This window comes from Marmota flaviventris, chromosome 8 (genome assembly GCF_047511675.1).
Source record: "Marmota flaviventris isolate mMarFla1 chromosome 8, mMarFla1.hap1, whole genome shotgun sequence".
Classification (NCBI taxonomy): domain Eukaryota; kingdom Metazoa; phylum Chordata; class Mammalia; order Rodentia; family Sciuridae; genus Marmota; species Marmota flaviventris.
In genome coordinates, this window is record NC_092505.1 from 11,868,768 (window position 1) to 11,884,666 (window position 15,899).

General features: G+C 45.4%; 1 protein-coding gene across 5 annotated transcripts in view; it reads left to right on the top strand.

Annotated features, from left to right (window-relative positions):
• Positions 1-15,899, top strand: part of Tiam1 (TIAM Rac1 associated GEF 1) — a 366,772-nt gene that overhangs the window by 33,897 nt on the left and 316,976 nt on the right. For 3 of the 5 annotated variants that reach the window (XM_071615093.1, XM_071615094.1, XM_071615092.1), the window contains exon 2: positions 12,752-12,877. The exons of the other annotated variants lie outside the window; for them this stretch is intronic. The gene's annotated coding sequence lies outside the window, so the exon portion shown is untranslated. The remainder of the gene's footprint in view (positions 1-12,751; positions 12,878-15,899) is intronic. 5 annotated transcript variants of the gene reach the window in all.

A 15,899-nucleotide genomic window follows, 5' to 3' on the forward strand; every position in this document is an offset into this window, starting at 1 on the left:
TACCCGATGAAGTTGCCCTGGGAGATGGCATGGGCAGTAGATAGGAACTGGGGAGCCAATGGTGACACCAGACCCTAAGAAAGCAGATGAAACCACATGAGTTTTCCGGTGAGGTGGATTGAACTCCAAGTTATTGCCTTCCGACATGTTAGAGTAAATAAACGTTTGCAGGAGGTTTACAAAGGCGACCGTAGGTCCTTGTTCAAGCAAAGAGGGTGACAAAGAAGTGATGTAATGTGCCTGATACCGTCCTTGAAGGTGAGGGAAGATGGGGGAAGAAGGCAGGGGCCCGAGAAGTGTGGAGTCTTCCCTGGGTGAGCATTTTACATAGTCTCTTGTGGGTTCTCCCCCGAGAGAGAGAAGGGGCGGGAGAGAAACTCTCCCAGAGTTGGAGGGGGAACAAGGTCACCAGGTGGAGGGGTTATGGACTTTAAGTTGATAAACACTTGTCACGCAAAGTACAGCTACTTTGCGATGGAAGTGTCTCTGCATTTGATGGGGGAGTTATTTTGGGGAAAAGAAAAGAATGATGACCTAATTTGTTTCCTTCTGGCCTGAACTGGGCAGGTAGCCCTGACCCACAAGTTCTTAAACTCCCTGAAAGGAAATCCATTTGCTGATAAAGATCCACTTAAGAGACAGACAAGAGGATCTTGTGTTAACTGCCTCCTTCTCTGCTAGGGTCTGGGTTTAGTCAAGGAATAAAGAGTCCATCCATGCTGGACTAACCTCCTCCTGCTTCTGAAATCTTTTTTTTTTTTTTAAAGAGAGAGAGAGAGAATTTTTTTAATATTTATTTTTTAATTTTCAGCGGACATGACATCTTTGTTTGTATGTGGTGCTGAGGATCAAACCCGGGCCGCACGCATTCCAGGCGAGTGCGCTACCGCTTGAGCCACATCCCCAGCCCCTGCTTCTGAAATCTTATCCTCTGAATTTACACCAGACCATAATCACACCGGCTGTGGTCTTCTAATTGATTTATCTTTATCAGTTCTCTCTCCCCACCCATCAGGACTGGGGGCTTTTGAGGACAGGTTTGGGGACTACATTTTCACTTTTCACCATGATAGGACTCAAATACCTATTGGAAAGATTAAAGAGGGATTCCATTTCCATGATTTATGTTCTTCCTGTTTCCTAAAAGGATACAACGAATATAACAGAATTCTTATCTTGATAAGTATTTTAAATGGAGGTCAGCTATTTAGTGCACTCATTCAGCAGCCTACTCTCTGGAGGAAATCTCTCTTTTGGCCGTCCCCTGCCCCCCTTCAATCCTCATTCTCCCTGGTTACCTTTTTCTCTGTAGGAATGAATGCTGGCATTTGAATACTGAAGTCTCTTTAGCCTCCACCTTTGCTGGGATGCTTGGAATGCTAGTCTGGGGCTTCCCATCTTAGCTGTATGCACACTGTGACCTTATATCAACAACAGCACGTCGAAGTCCATAGACGTGGAGCCTGTTGGAGTCAATAGACATGGAGCCCCTACTTTGTTCCTGTTTGGGTTGAGCAAAGGAGATGTTTCCTTGGGAGAAAATTTATAATGCTGGACTTGGTTTGGGGACTTGACCTTGGAGACACTGTTGCAAGTGGCCCAGGAGGGTAGAGACTGGGGGATGAGAGTCATGGTGGAGAGTCTGGGGTTGTATTGGACCTGGTGACCTCTAAGATTCTCTCTCTATTCTAGGATTTTTGTGATAATTGCAGAGTGGCACGGGGTGGGGCAGGTGGCTGATAGATGGTGATTTTAGCCCCATCCCTTCACTTCAGAACTAAATGGTGAGAGCTGGAGTGTCCTTGCTGAGTTTAGTGATCCATCAGGGCACAAGGTACGGTGGCAAAAATGCCCATGAGGTCCACAAATTCATTCAATGTCTTATTCATCTTTGTTTTGATCTTAGTAGGTATTCAGTAAATGCTTGTTGTTTAAATAATTGGTCGTCTGTAGTTTAAATTACTTATGCCAGCAATAAAGACCCTTTATCTTTAGAACTTCCCAGTATTCATTGTAATAGATGTTGGTATTAGAATCTTTGGGCCTTTTAAAGACTCTAATAACCTGGTTTTCCTTTACCCACAACTGCTTTCTAGAAGATGTCAGTTTGTCAGCATGAGGAAGACCTGCTGCTCATGGTGACTAGATTTAGTAAAGATCAGGGAAGGGAGCCCAGCCACTGGGTTAACAGAGGCTGGGCACCTGGGGCGTTTTGGAGGGTCTGTGGGTGTGCTGAGCTTCTAGATTCCAGCCGCTGTGCTGCCTGGGTGACTGGATAAAACTGGTTCTCAACCTTGGAGCCCAGGCTCTCAGGTGTCTGTTCCCCAGTGATGGCCCAGACTTCTTTGGCATTCTTGGAAGTTTGAGAGGAGTCAAGAAACAGAGGTCACGAGCTTCCCATAAACAGGCCATGAAGGTCAAGTCCGTGTTGGTCTCTGTGACCCCAGACTCACTGGAAGGATTCCCTCCTGTGGACATGGGGACCTGTGAGCAGGGGAAGCAGTAGCATGTCGTCTTGGAGTAGAAAGGAGTTTCCTTGTGGGTCTTGTTTGCCGAGTGATTTGCTGGGCATTTCTTGCTCTATTCAGATTGATGTAAGAAGTTTAGAAGGTCATTAATTTGCCAGACAAACTCATCTTGTGGAGCCCTTTACCACAGACAACATAGTCACATAAACCAGAAGGTTCTAGAAGTTTCTACCGTGCATCCATTCATCAGCCAGCAGTCACAGGTGATGCAGCCTTTGCCCTCTCTAGGTTGGGCCACCTATTCTCCACTTCCCTAGTCATGTGCTTCTCCTCCTTTCCTTCTCAGTTTCCTCTGGGAGGACCTAGATCTGAGCCTGTGTGCTCATACTGGGCTTGGGGGCCCAGTGCTCCTCTGCGGGTGGCATCTCTGCCAACCAGGCTGTGTGTGCCCAGGTGAAGAGATGAGGCCTACTAGGAGCACAAGTTGTGCTCATTTGGGTGAAGAATTTGACATCTCACCCTCTCATTTAATTTCTTCATATGGAAAGTGGGACGCAGGGATTAACAGCAAGGGTTATCGAATTCCAGATTTAAATCGTGGCCCACCATGGCTAGCTGTCTGGGAAAGTCATTTGACTCTGTGCCTAAGTTGCCTATTTGTAAAGTGAGGATGTAAATATGTTGAGTGCCTCTTATCTGAAATGCTTGGGACTGAAAATACTTCCAACTCTGTTGGGTTTTGGAATATTTGCAGAAACTTTATAGCTGAGCATCCCTGATCTGAAAACCAGAGATCTGAAGTGCTGAGAAATCCAAGCTCAAAAAGTTTTGAATTCCAAGTTTTTTTTGGATAAGTCATGTTCAACCCACTGTACTCATCTCCTCAGGACCTTAGAAGGAATAAGTGACTCCTGTATGACAAAGGCTGAGAATGTGAGGCGCACACTAAGCACTGTGTAAGTCTTTGCTCCAATTATCTCGCTCTAGGAGCACTAATGATAAAATGGATATTAAACACTTGGGCATATCATAGGCTCAATACACTTTAGCGCTTGTGCTTTATTACCTTGGTGGAGAGTAAACTCTCATGATTTCTTTTGATTTCTCTTTAGATTTTTCTACTTCCTGTTTCAAAGCTCTCAGGACCCAAACCTGCAAATGTGGGTTGCCAGCCAGCAGGGAAATGGACTTCTGAGTCCCACCTCTGGGATTCTGTAGCTGTGGGGCTGGATCCCGAGTCTCTCCTTTTTCACCTGAGCATTGGGAATTATGGTGCCTGGGGGGTAAGCAGTCTGCATTGCTCATTTCAGTTTGATGAGCAAACTGAGATTCAGGGTAAAGAGATTGACACAGATCCGTGAGGGCCAGCTGGAGCCTCGCCGTGCTTGAGACTGCCCAGACTCATCCAGTAGTCCCCAGCCGTTGTTCTGAAATAATAATATTTCTTTCTTATTTTCTAAGCCCAGATATCTTCTTAGGAGTCTTAACTGGAAGGCTCATTTGACTTGCCTTCAGTCAAGGTTTCTGCTGCTTTTATAAAAGTGTATGTTCTCTCAATTGTGCTATTTCGGATTTTCCTGTAAAGCATTGAACTATGTAACTATTCAGTTCATTAAGCTATACTTAGTGAAAATTACACCTAGTAAAGTTTTATTTAGGGCACTCCTTTTTATGTCTTGGTGCTGTCGTTCTCTTCTTTGATGCCATTTGTAAAGGGAAAATAAATATAACTTACCTATTTTGTTTTGACTTCACCTCTCTTTGCAGGTACCTTTTGTAGCCTGTGAAAAGTTGCAAAGAAAAATCCCCCCATTTTGAAAAGGAATTACTGCTGCTTAAAAACATGGTTTTATGAGGACTGGGGGTGTAACTCAGTGGTAGAGCGCTTGCCTAGCATGTGTGAGGCTCTGGTTTCAATCTCCTGCTCTGCAAAAACAAAAACAAAAACCCCAGAAAGCCCCCTCCGAAAACATGGTGTTGGGTTGCCATGACAAAGCTGTTTAAAGTCATGAATGACGCTGGTACATTGAGAATGATTGAGAATGTGCTAAAATTCATTTTACAGCTGGGAGGTGAATTATAGGTATTGCTCCTAAATTTAAATGACAGAATTTGTAGTTGTAGCTGAAAATCTTGTCACCTTGAGGTACTGGGTCATGTTGCCAGAATGGGAAAGCAGTATTTTAATTTGTTGTCTAAATTGGTTCAATCGAAAGAAACTTCCTAGTCATCATTATTTTCAACTCCTGATATGTTATTGCTAATGATTCCATTTGGATGAAATTATTTGCAAAGAACTGCTTCGGTGGAAAAGAATGAGCCTTTCAAATGTGGAGGCACATTTGTGCTGGAAGTAGCCTTTTGGAGAAATTGTGGTCCAGCTCACTGCTGATGGGAAATCGGACACCCAGAACCTATGCAAGAGTGTTTAATAATTTCATGGTTGGGGACGTGATTAATAATTTTTAAACCATTATAGTTATGGCTGTGCTTTGCTTCTTAGAGAGGCCCAATTGTGCGTGTCTCCTTCACATCATCATTTGTGATGGGAAAACCAAGGCTCAGAGAGATTAAGGAATTTGAGTAAAGTAAGACAGCTAGTGAGTGCTGAGCCATAGGTTTTCTGGATCTCTAGAACATGATCTTTAAGAGAAACTCTAGAATCTTTTCTAATTTATGTGTTTATGTAGGTACATGTGTATGTACATGCTGGGGATTGAACCCAGGGGCGCTTCATAGTTGAGCTACAACATCAATCCTTTTTTATTTTGAAACAGGGTTTCCCTCAGTTGCTGAGAGTCTTGCTCACATGCTATCCTTCTGCCTCAGCCTCCTGAGTGTCTGGGCCTTTTAAAAATTTAAATACAGACTTCCAGCTTGACATTTTGCCAATTCTTTTGTCATTTCCAGTTATCTGACTGTAAAATAGAAAACCAATCTCATTAGGAATTTCAGGATGAGGTTTTCATTTTTAGTGTAGGTGATGGAGCTGAGGTCATTAAGAGTTAAGTTTCGGGCTGGGGGGTGTAGCTCAGTGGTCAAGCGCTCGCCTAGCAGCCTAGCATGTGTGAGACCCTGGTTCTATCCCCAGCTACATTAAAAAAAAAAGTAATACTATCAGCCCTTTTTGTTAAGGAGTTAGTTGAGGAATATGGAGGCATAAAATCACTTGCCATATGAGTGTGTGTACAAATGGAACGAAAGCAGGCTCACACTCCTCCTTGGCGGGCTGTGTTCTTTCACACGTGCTGTGGCTGAGCCCTTGACACTCGTAAGATGTGAGCCCTTTTCAGGATTTACTGTTACCTTATGTAGCAGGTGTTTCTTCACCTTTCAGACAAGGTGGCAGAAGCCTGGGGAGTTTTTAATTGGTTCATTGCTGGGAATTGGAGGGCAAAGAAGGTCTTGAATTGGGTCTTGGATTCCAAGCCTCCCGGCCCACAGCTTATATTACATAATGCTTCTTTATGTTTATATGCAACATAAATCTCCAATCAGACGGCGGGAAGTGCTTTCGGCTGGCTTTGTTGCTTCAGCTGTCTGAAAGGAATGACTTTCATAAACACAGAGAGGGAATTGGATTTTTGCTTCGTGATAATTCATATTACAGGAGTATTGCGGGAAGCCCACTGCTCCCTCAAGTGGGGCGTCCTAAAGGAGTTGGCTTGCCCAAGGACTGCATGCGTTTTCCTTTTGGTACTCAATACCACACATGCCCACCCCCCCCCCCCCCGTACCCCACCTTTTTAAAAGAGAAATTTCATGAATAAAAAGTTTAGGACTCAAAAGAAGGAAAATGAACACCTCAACCATACACCCATTATTCTTAAATAGCTATTGTTGGTATATGTGATTTTTTTTTTATTATAGTGAAATATAAAATGTACCATTTAACCATTTTTCAGTGTCAGGTTAGTGGCATCCAGAACACTAACAATGTAGCCAGCACCACCGATCATCTCCAAAATTTTTTTTTCCCAAGAAAAAACCCCTGACACTCACTCCCTGTTTCTCCCTCCCCCTGCCGCAGCAGCCCCATTGGGTTTCACGTCTCCTGAGTCTGGCTAGTCTATGTGTGGAGTCAAACAGCGTTGGCCATCTGTGACTGGCTGGTTTCACCCAGCGAAAAGCCTTAATGTCTGCCTGTCAAGATCTTCTTCCTTTCTAGGGCTGAATAACGTTCCATTGTATGTAGATGCCACATTTGTCCCTAAATGGACACTTGGGTGACATCCATCCTTTGGCTTACTGTGAACCATGCTGCTGTGGACACAGGTGTAGCCATGTCTGTTTTGGAGTATACCCAGAAGTGGGATTACTGGACTATGTGGGAATCCCATGTCTAATTTCTTGATGAACCACCACTCCCTCTTCCACTGCAGCTGCACCAGTGGATGTTCCCATCAGCGATGGTGCAAGAGCCCAAACTGCCACGTTCCCTTGCTGCCCTCACTATTTTCTGTGTTTTGATGGTGGCTGTCCTCGTGGGCCTCAAGTGGTATCTCATTGTGGTTTTGATTTGCATTTCCCTAGTGATTAGTGATGTTGGGTATCTTTTCCTTTATATTTGACATGCTAGGATAGCTCTCCAGTGTTGCCTCTGTATTTTTCTCTTTTGTTTCCACGAATGTAGTCATGGTCTATACACAGATGTTTAGTATATAGTATTCTGTATTTGCCACCAACTATCATGGAGCACAGTGTAGAGGTATATTTCAAACTCACCGAATGGGCGACATGTTTAGTGATCACTCCCACTACTCAGAATTCTTCTTAGCAACCCAGATGATTGGGAAATAGCAGCCCTTTACTGGGGACACCAGTATTCATGCACATGAATACTCTCCTGCAGGCTCTGGGTTTATTATGGAATGAAAGATACCTTATTTACCAGCACAACTTTTCTGTAGATACCAAATTCCCAGAGGGTAGGATACAGACCATCTGTGGGTGACTGTGCAACTCAATTCCTTTAAAGAATTTCATTGCTTTGATTTCTAAGTGGAAAAACAGTCTTGGTGGGATGATCCCAACCTTCTCTCCCATGAATAGTGTGGTCCTAAACTTCCTTTGAGTACACTTTTCATAAAAACAATGTTACCAGGGTGACTACTTCCCTGATTATCCCTAAAGGCCAAGCAACCCATATGTCAGTTCACTGGAGCCAGCAAGTTATGTTGGGGAGATCAGATTGATGTGGTCTGTACCTGGCTCTGCCCCATGCCTGTGACTGAGCGTGCTGCTCCTCCCAGACGTTCAAGTTTCCTGGTCTGCACAATGGGGATAATAACTGGCTCGTGTGCATTGTTATTGAGAAAAACAAAGGAAGTGATTAATGAGGGTATTAGTTTCCTAAGCCACAAGTTTGGTTGCTTAAAATAACACCAATTTATTCTTCCCAGTTCTGAGGCCAGATGTCCACAATCAGTGCCACCGGCCCCAAGTCAAGGAATTGGCAAGGGCCATACACTCACCCAAAGCTCTGGGCAGGAGCGGGGCGGGAATCCATCCTTTGCCTCTCCCAGCTGCCTGGGGTGCACAGAGGGCAAAATCTTTTCCCTCGACCCATCTTAGATTTTCTGCTGGGGCCCGATAAATTAGACTACTGAAAGATGGATTAACAGGAAAAATGCAGGCCGATTTTATTTACTAATTTTCCCATGTACTTGAGAGCCCTCATGAGAAAAATGAGGACCCAAAGAAACAACGAGGACTGAAAGCTTATACAGTTGTGCATCATTTAATAAAGGGAATGCATTTTTTTTTTTTTTAATGGTGGGGATTGAACACAAGGCCTCTGGAAGGCTGGGTGCACTCTCTGTCACTGAGCTACAGCCCAAGGGGGGTCCATTCAGAGAAATGTGAGGTGAGTTTGGTGATGTGCAGACATCATGAACGTAGACGACACAGCCTGCTATGCACCCAGGCTTCGTGCTATAGCCTGTTGTTCCTGGGGGACAGACTTATACAGCATGTCACTGTGTCCAGTTCTGCAGGCAGTCGTAACACAGTGGCATTTGTGCATCTAAATGTAACCAGCGTTAGAAAAGGTCCAGTAAAAATACCAGGTCATAGCAAGTTTTCAACTCCATTGTGATCCTTTGGGACCACAGCTTGTTGTCCTTCACTGAAGTGTGGTTTGGGGTGCATGACCTTATACTAGCTTGAACAAAGAGCAGTGAACAGGAAAAGCACGGCGAGGCAAAGGGGTTTGCACTAGGGCAGTTCGTCGTGGGGCCAGGCCGAGGAAGACAAGGGGGAGTTTAACGAGGTTTATGCACATTTCTGTTGGCGTCAATTCCCAGTTTCTAATATAGCTGCATCCTTCCTCCTGATACAGAGGGCAACTTCTTTGTGGAGTTTCATTTCTTGCTTTTGGGAAGACAGGGAAGGTCAGAGCACCCTTCTTGTACCTGCTGTCTTAATGTCTGTAACTCTAAATATCCTTATGCCCAAGTGGCATATTTTGGGGACATATTCTGACTCCCTGCACCAGCATGGAGGCCTGTGGCTGCCTGGCTCCGTGTCTGCCTCTCAGGTCACATCTCTCCCATGTTTTCTCTGTGTGTTCTCTCTCTTTCCTCTTTTTTTGAACCAGGTCTTGCTAAATTGCCCAGATTGGCTTTGGCTTTGAATTTGCATCCCCCCCCCGCCCAGGAGCTGGATTACAGGTTGTTTCACCACCTCTGGCTTCTTCCCTTTTATCTGTGTGAAACCGCTGTCTGCCTCCCCCACTAGAGCTGGGGACACTTTGAGGTGACATGTTTTAGTGTCCACAGTGAGTAGAAATGGTACAGTTGTCCCTCTGTATCCGTAGGAGATGGGCATCAGTACCCCTGGAGAGACAAAGTCTGCAGATGTTCAAGCCCCTTACATGAAGTGGCGGAGTGTTTGCTTAGAACCTCTGCACGTCCTCCCACACACCTTACTTCACCTCTAGGTCACATATAGTACCTAACGCTCTGTGAGTAGCTGCTGTACCGTATTGCTTAGGGAAGCAACGACAAGGAAAAAAGTCTGAACATGTTCATTACAGAGGTAGCTTTTTTCCCTGAATATTTTCTATCCATGGTTGGTTGATTCTGAGGATTCAGGGCTCAAGGATATGGAGGGCTGACTCTAATAGCATTGTGTCCTGATGCTTTTTTTATGTTTCAGGATTGTTTTAAAGTTCTTTACACAGATCGCTTGAGCTCCCGTGGAACATAGTGGGAATGACATGATGGGTGCCTCAGAAGGGGTCCTCCCTGGAGCCGGGAATGATGATGGTCTGGCATCAGAATTATGGCTGGGCCCCTGGCACTAGTGTAGTCAAAAGAGAAGCCCAGTACTGACTTACTTAATTTCTAAGCATTTTGCATTATGTTGCCCTGATATTCAGGTTTATTTTAAGGTCCTTTTGTCTTTTTTCCCTTCTTCTCTTCCTCCTCCTTATCTATGTCTTCCTTGTCTTCTTTTCTTGGATGGATCGGCTTGTATGGCACCAGCAGCGTGTTCTATAGAGTTGGGATTTAGAATGAGTGACTCTGATGAGGAGAGAGGACATCATGCTAGATATTGTGGGTTCATTGCTCCTAGAAAAATTTCTTCTTGGGGAGTTTCTGGGAGTGGTTCAACTCCGCTGTCCCCATGGAACCAGGGAAAGCCCCTTCTGGGGCATCCATCATTGTCATTCCCACTATGTTCCCGGGATTTGGGAATCTTCCATCCATCCCTTAGGCCATGAACTGGAGCCACACACACACACACATGCTTTTTGAATTGCTTCCTCCATGGAAATTCTGATACTTTCATTCTGCAGAACTCCTGGGTGCTGCTTCCTTTGCGTGCCTGGACAGGGCTGGGGAGGGTTGGAGCCTGTAAAGTTGCTAATTTCACACCGCCCTTTCCAGTTCTAGAGGGGTGCATTAAGTTAACTCCACAAGCGTGTTTACAGAGTGCCTAACTTGCGTCAGGCTCTTGAGGGGCTTGCAGGAACAGACTCCTGGGGAGGCAGGGGTCCCGTCCTGAGTGTGGCTGTTGCAGTGGGCATCAACTTTGAGCATGAGCAGGACCCCACCTGGAGAGTGTGCTCAAGCACACTTTGCTGGTCCACTCCCAGCGATGTCATTCAGTGGGTCTGGGGTGGAGTTCATGCTGCTGGTCTGAGGACCACACGGAACCACTGTGCCATGTGTTCATATGCAGCAGAGTAGGTGACTCCACCTGGGGGTCAGGAAGGTGGTTTCCACTTGGGCTCAGAGGACGCTTGGAATTTTTCTAGATCAACAAAAGATCAGGCGCATTCCAGGAAAACCGGGTGCATGTGAGGAGTGTAGGTGATGATTTTTGAAAGCTGGCCATAGCTAGATAGCGAAGTAAGGGAAAGGGTGGGGAACCAGGTTGAGGAAGGGTTTTTGATCAAGGGCATAGCAATCTTGGGCATTCCTCAGAGTGTAGCCATAGGTAGGAAACCTGCAGATGCCCTTTGGCAGTTTCCAAACCAGCCCTGCTGCCTGCTATCCTGTTGGAACCTCAAAGTGGGTCTGGAAGCTGCTGTGTACACGTGGGGTAGAAATAATGAGAGTTGGAAACAAGAAATAAAGTGCTTATCTTGCTCTCCGTCTCCACAACTCTTAAAAGGCTCTCCATTAAAACAAAGTCGGCTTTGTCCTGTGGTTCCACCCAGCCGTGGGCTCCTGGAGGACTGCTGCTTGCAGAGAGAGGGCAGTCAATTGCACCGCAGTGACCCCTGAGCATGGACTTTGCAGGTCCGAGGCCTAGAGGACTTGGGGACAGATTGCATCAAAAGTCAAACTGAAGTTTGTTACTTTCTCCCTTCCTTGTAATTTAGTATTTTCGCAGTGGCATTCCTGGCCTGAGGAGCTGGTGGCTTACCTTTAGAACCCTACCAGCAGCACCTAGAATATGCAAATTTGCTTGTTAAACCAGTTTGGTTGGATAATTGCCTTTTCAGTTGAAAATGGCTTTCACTTTCTTTACTCCTGGATTTGCATTATGTTTTGGGGAAAATATCTTGGTGCAGTCATTCCTCAGTCTGGTTTCAATTTCACCTCTTAGGTGGGAACAGTTGCATTGAGGGTGGGTTGAGAGGAGGACTCTGGGCAGGCATGTGGTGGGATCTGAGCAGCTTTTGGAGTGATTCTCTCTACCCTTATCCTTAAATGTCCCTCTGTGGCCCCAAAGCCAACAAGAACAACGAAATACAAAATTAATGTGGGTATCTGAGCAAATTGATTGAGACCAATTAAAGCAGCGTGGTGTAATGTATAGGAGCCTGAAGTTCAGTTGTCCACACTTGAATTCCAGCTCTTAACTTTGGTCAAGTGGCTTCTCTGGGTCTCAGTTTCCTCACTAGTAAAATGGGTGTAATATAGTTTATCTCCTAGGGTCTTTGTGAAAATTAAATAAATTAATATGTGTAAAGTGTTGAAAATAATGCCTGATGCTTGGCATTTGTGTATGTATGGAACACATATGGCACATGTATAAATATCTATTAAACAAGATAAATGGCTTTCTAGAAGCTAAGAATGATGCTAAAAATGAGCAGATGTTAAACTTGATTGACTTTAGCAGTTTGCTGTTAGCCCTCTCAAAACTGATTTTTCAGTTTTTAATGTCTAGTTGCAAGTGATTTGTTGTAGAATATTCTGGTTTTCCCTATGTTTGGAAAAGATTGTCATTGACTTTGGAAAAGAAAAGAAGGTCTTAAAAATTTAGTTTCTAAATTTAAAATATTTTTTTAATAACTTTTTTTTTAAAGAGAGAGAGAGAGAGAGAGAGAGAACTTTTTAATATTTATTTTTTAGTTTTCGGCGGACACAACATCTTTGTTTGTATGTGGTGCTGAGGATCGAACCCGGGCTGCATGCATGCCAGGCGAGTGCGCTACCGCTTGAGCCACATCCCCAGCCCTAAATTTAAAATATTTTTGAGCCAGGTGTGGTGGCACACATCTGTAATTCCAGCTGCTTGGGAGGCTGAGGCAGGAGGGTCAAAGCCAGCCTCAGCAAAAGCGAGGTGCTAAGCAACTCAGTGAGATGCTGTCTCTAAATACAAAATAGGACTGGGGATATGGCTCAGTGGTTGAATGTCCCTGAGTTCAATTCCCCCACTCCCCCCACATTTTTTTTTGGAAACATGAGGCAAGGAGGGCTTTGCAGTGGTTATGTCTGTGATTTTCAAACTGTGAGCCACAAGCCATTTGTTGGTTTTTTTAGTGCTGTTGTGAAAATTTTAGAATTTATTTGACCACAATTTTTTTTTGTTCTGTTTACCAGGTTGCCGTGGGCTGTGGTGACCATGTGACCTTAACCCGCTGCTGTCCCCGCTGCTGTCCCTGGTGTCCCCCAGTTGGCATAGTCTCCTTGTCTGTTTCTGCCTGTCAGTTCCAGTTGATTCTTCAAGTGGGTTTTTTAAATTAGGTTTTCTTGAAAATATTTTCCCCTTGCTGTAGCAACCAGGTATAAGCTTGGGGTTTTAATAATTTAAGACTATTTCCTTGGTGTTATTAAATTTCCCCTTTTTGCTCTTCTCTTCCTGGAACTGTGGGGAATTTTGGAGATGCATGTGATCAGTCTCAGATCAGGGAGGGCTGACCCAAGATTTCTCGGAATATCACATGCAACAGAGAGGAGCATCCCTTGGTGCCATGACTCTTGGTTAGAATTGACCAGACCTTTCTGTCACCATGGGCAAAGGGTGCGACTTATGCAATCGAGGGGGAGAAATAAAAAATGTCCAGACTTCTCACCTTTTCAATGTTTTATTCACTTACATCATTCAATACACTTTCACTCTATAGGTTCTTAATCAAGAAAATGACAATCCTTAATGCTAGACACTGCAATAGATACAATCAATTCACAGCAAACAATTCTAGGTTGATTCTAAGCACTGCAAACATATCTTTAATCATGACAGGCTCATGATAACCCTAACCCTAACCCTCTGCATGCGAAACTCAAGTGTTAGATCAAAAGTCTCAAGCCTTAGGCTTTAAGTCCAGCAGATGCACACTCACTCAGACCGCAGTGATCAGATCAGGAACCAAGGCAGGCTTCTCCTGGGGTGGAGCTGATGGTCAGTTGAGGAGAGGGTTGTAGGGAGAAAGTCCTTTTCTCCCCAGAGTCAAGAGGCTGCTGTAGAGTTTGAGAGCAGTGAGGACTACACAGAGGATCAGGCAAACATGAAAAGTGTTGGGAGGTCAGTCCAGGTCCTCATCAGGCGCTCCAGCGTGAGGGCATCAGTGTCGGCTGGCTGAATGTCTGTTCATTTGCTCCATTATTTGTACTAAATTTTGAGACTTCTGTCCACCCTTTCAATCCCTATCAGTTGCTACCAGATTTCTCAGTGACATTTGTCCTGGGGTGAAAGCATCTGGTCTGGTGGTCCCCACCCTGATTTTCTTGCCTCTCCCCCTTATCAGGCCGAGGACTACATGACATTGATTTCACTCTGAGCTTGTCAGGGTGGGGAGAAGTGACTTGTTTGTGCCTGAGGGCCATGCTGGAGGGCTCAGTAGGTGTGCCTGGTGAGACTGCAGGTTTCAAACTGGAGTTTTAAAATGGAGTTGCTTAAGCTCAGGCCCAAGGCCATCTTACACCTTCTATAGCTTGGACTCTGGGCCAGGCATGTAGTGCTTTATAAATATCACCTCGTGTGATTTTTTGTAATGTACAAAATTTTTTTGTAATGTTTTAACTATCACCACTTTTTTTTTGGGGGGGGGTGTACTGGGGATTGAACTCAGGGACACTCGACCACTGTGCCATATCCTCAGCCCTATTTTATGTTTTTTTATAGATAGGGTCTCACTGAGTCGTTTAGCACCTTGCTTTTGCTGAGAATGGCTTTGACTTGGGATCCTCCTGCCTCAGCCTCCTGAACTTTGGGGATTATAGGTGTGTTCCACAGCGCCCAGTTTATCACACCCTTTTAATGGAGGAGGAAAACGGAGTCTTGGAGGGTATGATTTGGTCAAGGTAAGCTGCCCAGCAAGGGTCTGAACTCAGGCAGTCCCCCTCAGGACCAGTGCTGCTAATCCCTCTGCCAGGCTGTGTCTAGAGTCAATTTTTGAATTTTATTAGGGAGTAATAATTTCAATTAAGGTTTTCTGTATGTTGCCAAGTGGCTTCAGGGCTCTGAAACTTCCATGCCCATGAAACTGTCTAATGTGCACCTCCCAAGCCCTACTTTTAGCCCCAACAAAGGACCACAAACTGGGGTGACTTAAAACATCAGACATTTACCTTCTCTTTATTCTGGAGGGCAGAAGTCCAAAATCGAGTGCCAGCAGGTTTGGTTCGTTCTGAGATTCTGTGTGGAATCTTTGGCCTCTCCTAACTCTGGTTTCAGGGGCCTTTGGCATCCTGTGACTTGCTTCTGTATCATTTCCGGTCTCTTCTGTTGGCACATGGCCTTCTCTTGGGTGTCACTGCATCTCCTCCTACAAGGACACCAGTCATGTAGGATGAAGGGTCCATCTTACTCCAGTATACCAGCTTAATTAATTGCATCTGTAAAACTCGATGGTAAAAGATAAGTAATTTCTAAAAAGTCATTGTTATGGGCAGAGCCCCGTCCCCTCCATTCTTGTGTTGAACCCCTAACCCTCAGGACTTCAGAATGTGACTGTGTGTGTGTATGTGTGTGTGTGCACACGCGTTTGCGTGCAGCTGGAAAGAGGATTTAAGCTCAAATGAGACTGCTGGGGTGGCCCTAATCCAGTCTAAGTGTCTTCTTACAAGAAGAGGAAATTTGGGCACCGTGACCCCAGGGGTGGGCCTCCTGCACAGGTGAGGCCATGTGAGGGCTCAGCAAGAAGGTGCTGGAGGCTGCCAAGGAGAGGCTGGGAAGAGCCCTCCCTGCTGAGACTCTGACCTCTGGAACTGTGACACAGTACGTGTCTGTCTGTCCTGCAAGCCACCTGGTCTGTGGTACTTTGTTTGGTGGCCCTGGCCAACCAGTAGTCACATTCACAGGTAGCAGGGGCTAGGAGTTCAACATGTCTCTTTGGGGGACACACTTCAACCCAGAGGACCAGGCTTGATGTCACCTTTCAGATTTGAAGAGCCTTTGCTGACTGTGCCTCATAAGAGGGTCATTCTGGTCTGGGGTTACCTGGAGGGGCTGCTTTTTTTTTTTTTGCAGATAGTGGGGCTGCCCACGGTGCTGAGGACATGGTGCTGGCCTCTGACTTGATCCCTTTGCAGGATCATCTCCAGCTGACAGCACAGATAGAGTCCAGGGATGGACCTGTCACTCGCTCCAGCCCCTCTGCCCTTCTCTGTCCCTGCTCTCTGTGCCTCCCAGGTGCCTCCCTGGATGGGAGAGGAGCCTGAGGACTGGGATGAGGCAGGAGGCAGGCGGCTTGCTAGGAAAGGCTTGGTTATTTTTACTTTCTGCCTGGGTGTGGGTGTTTGTGTT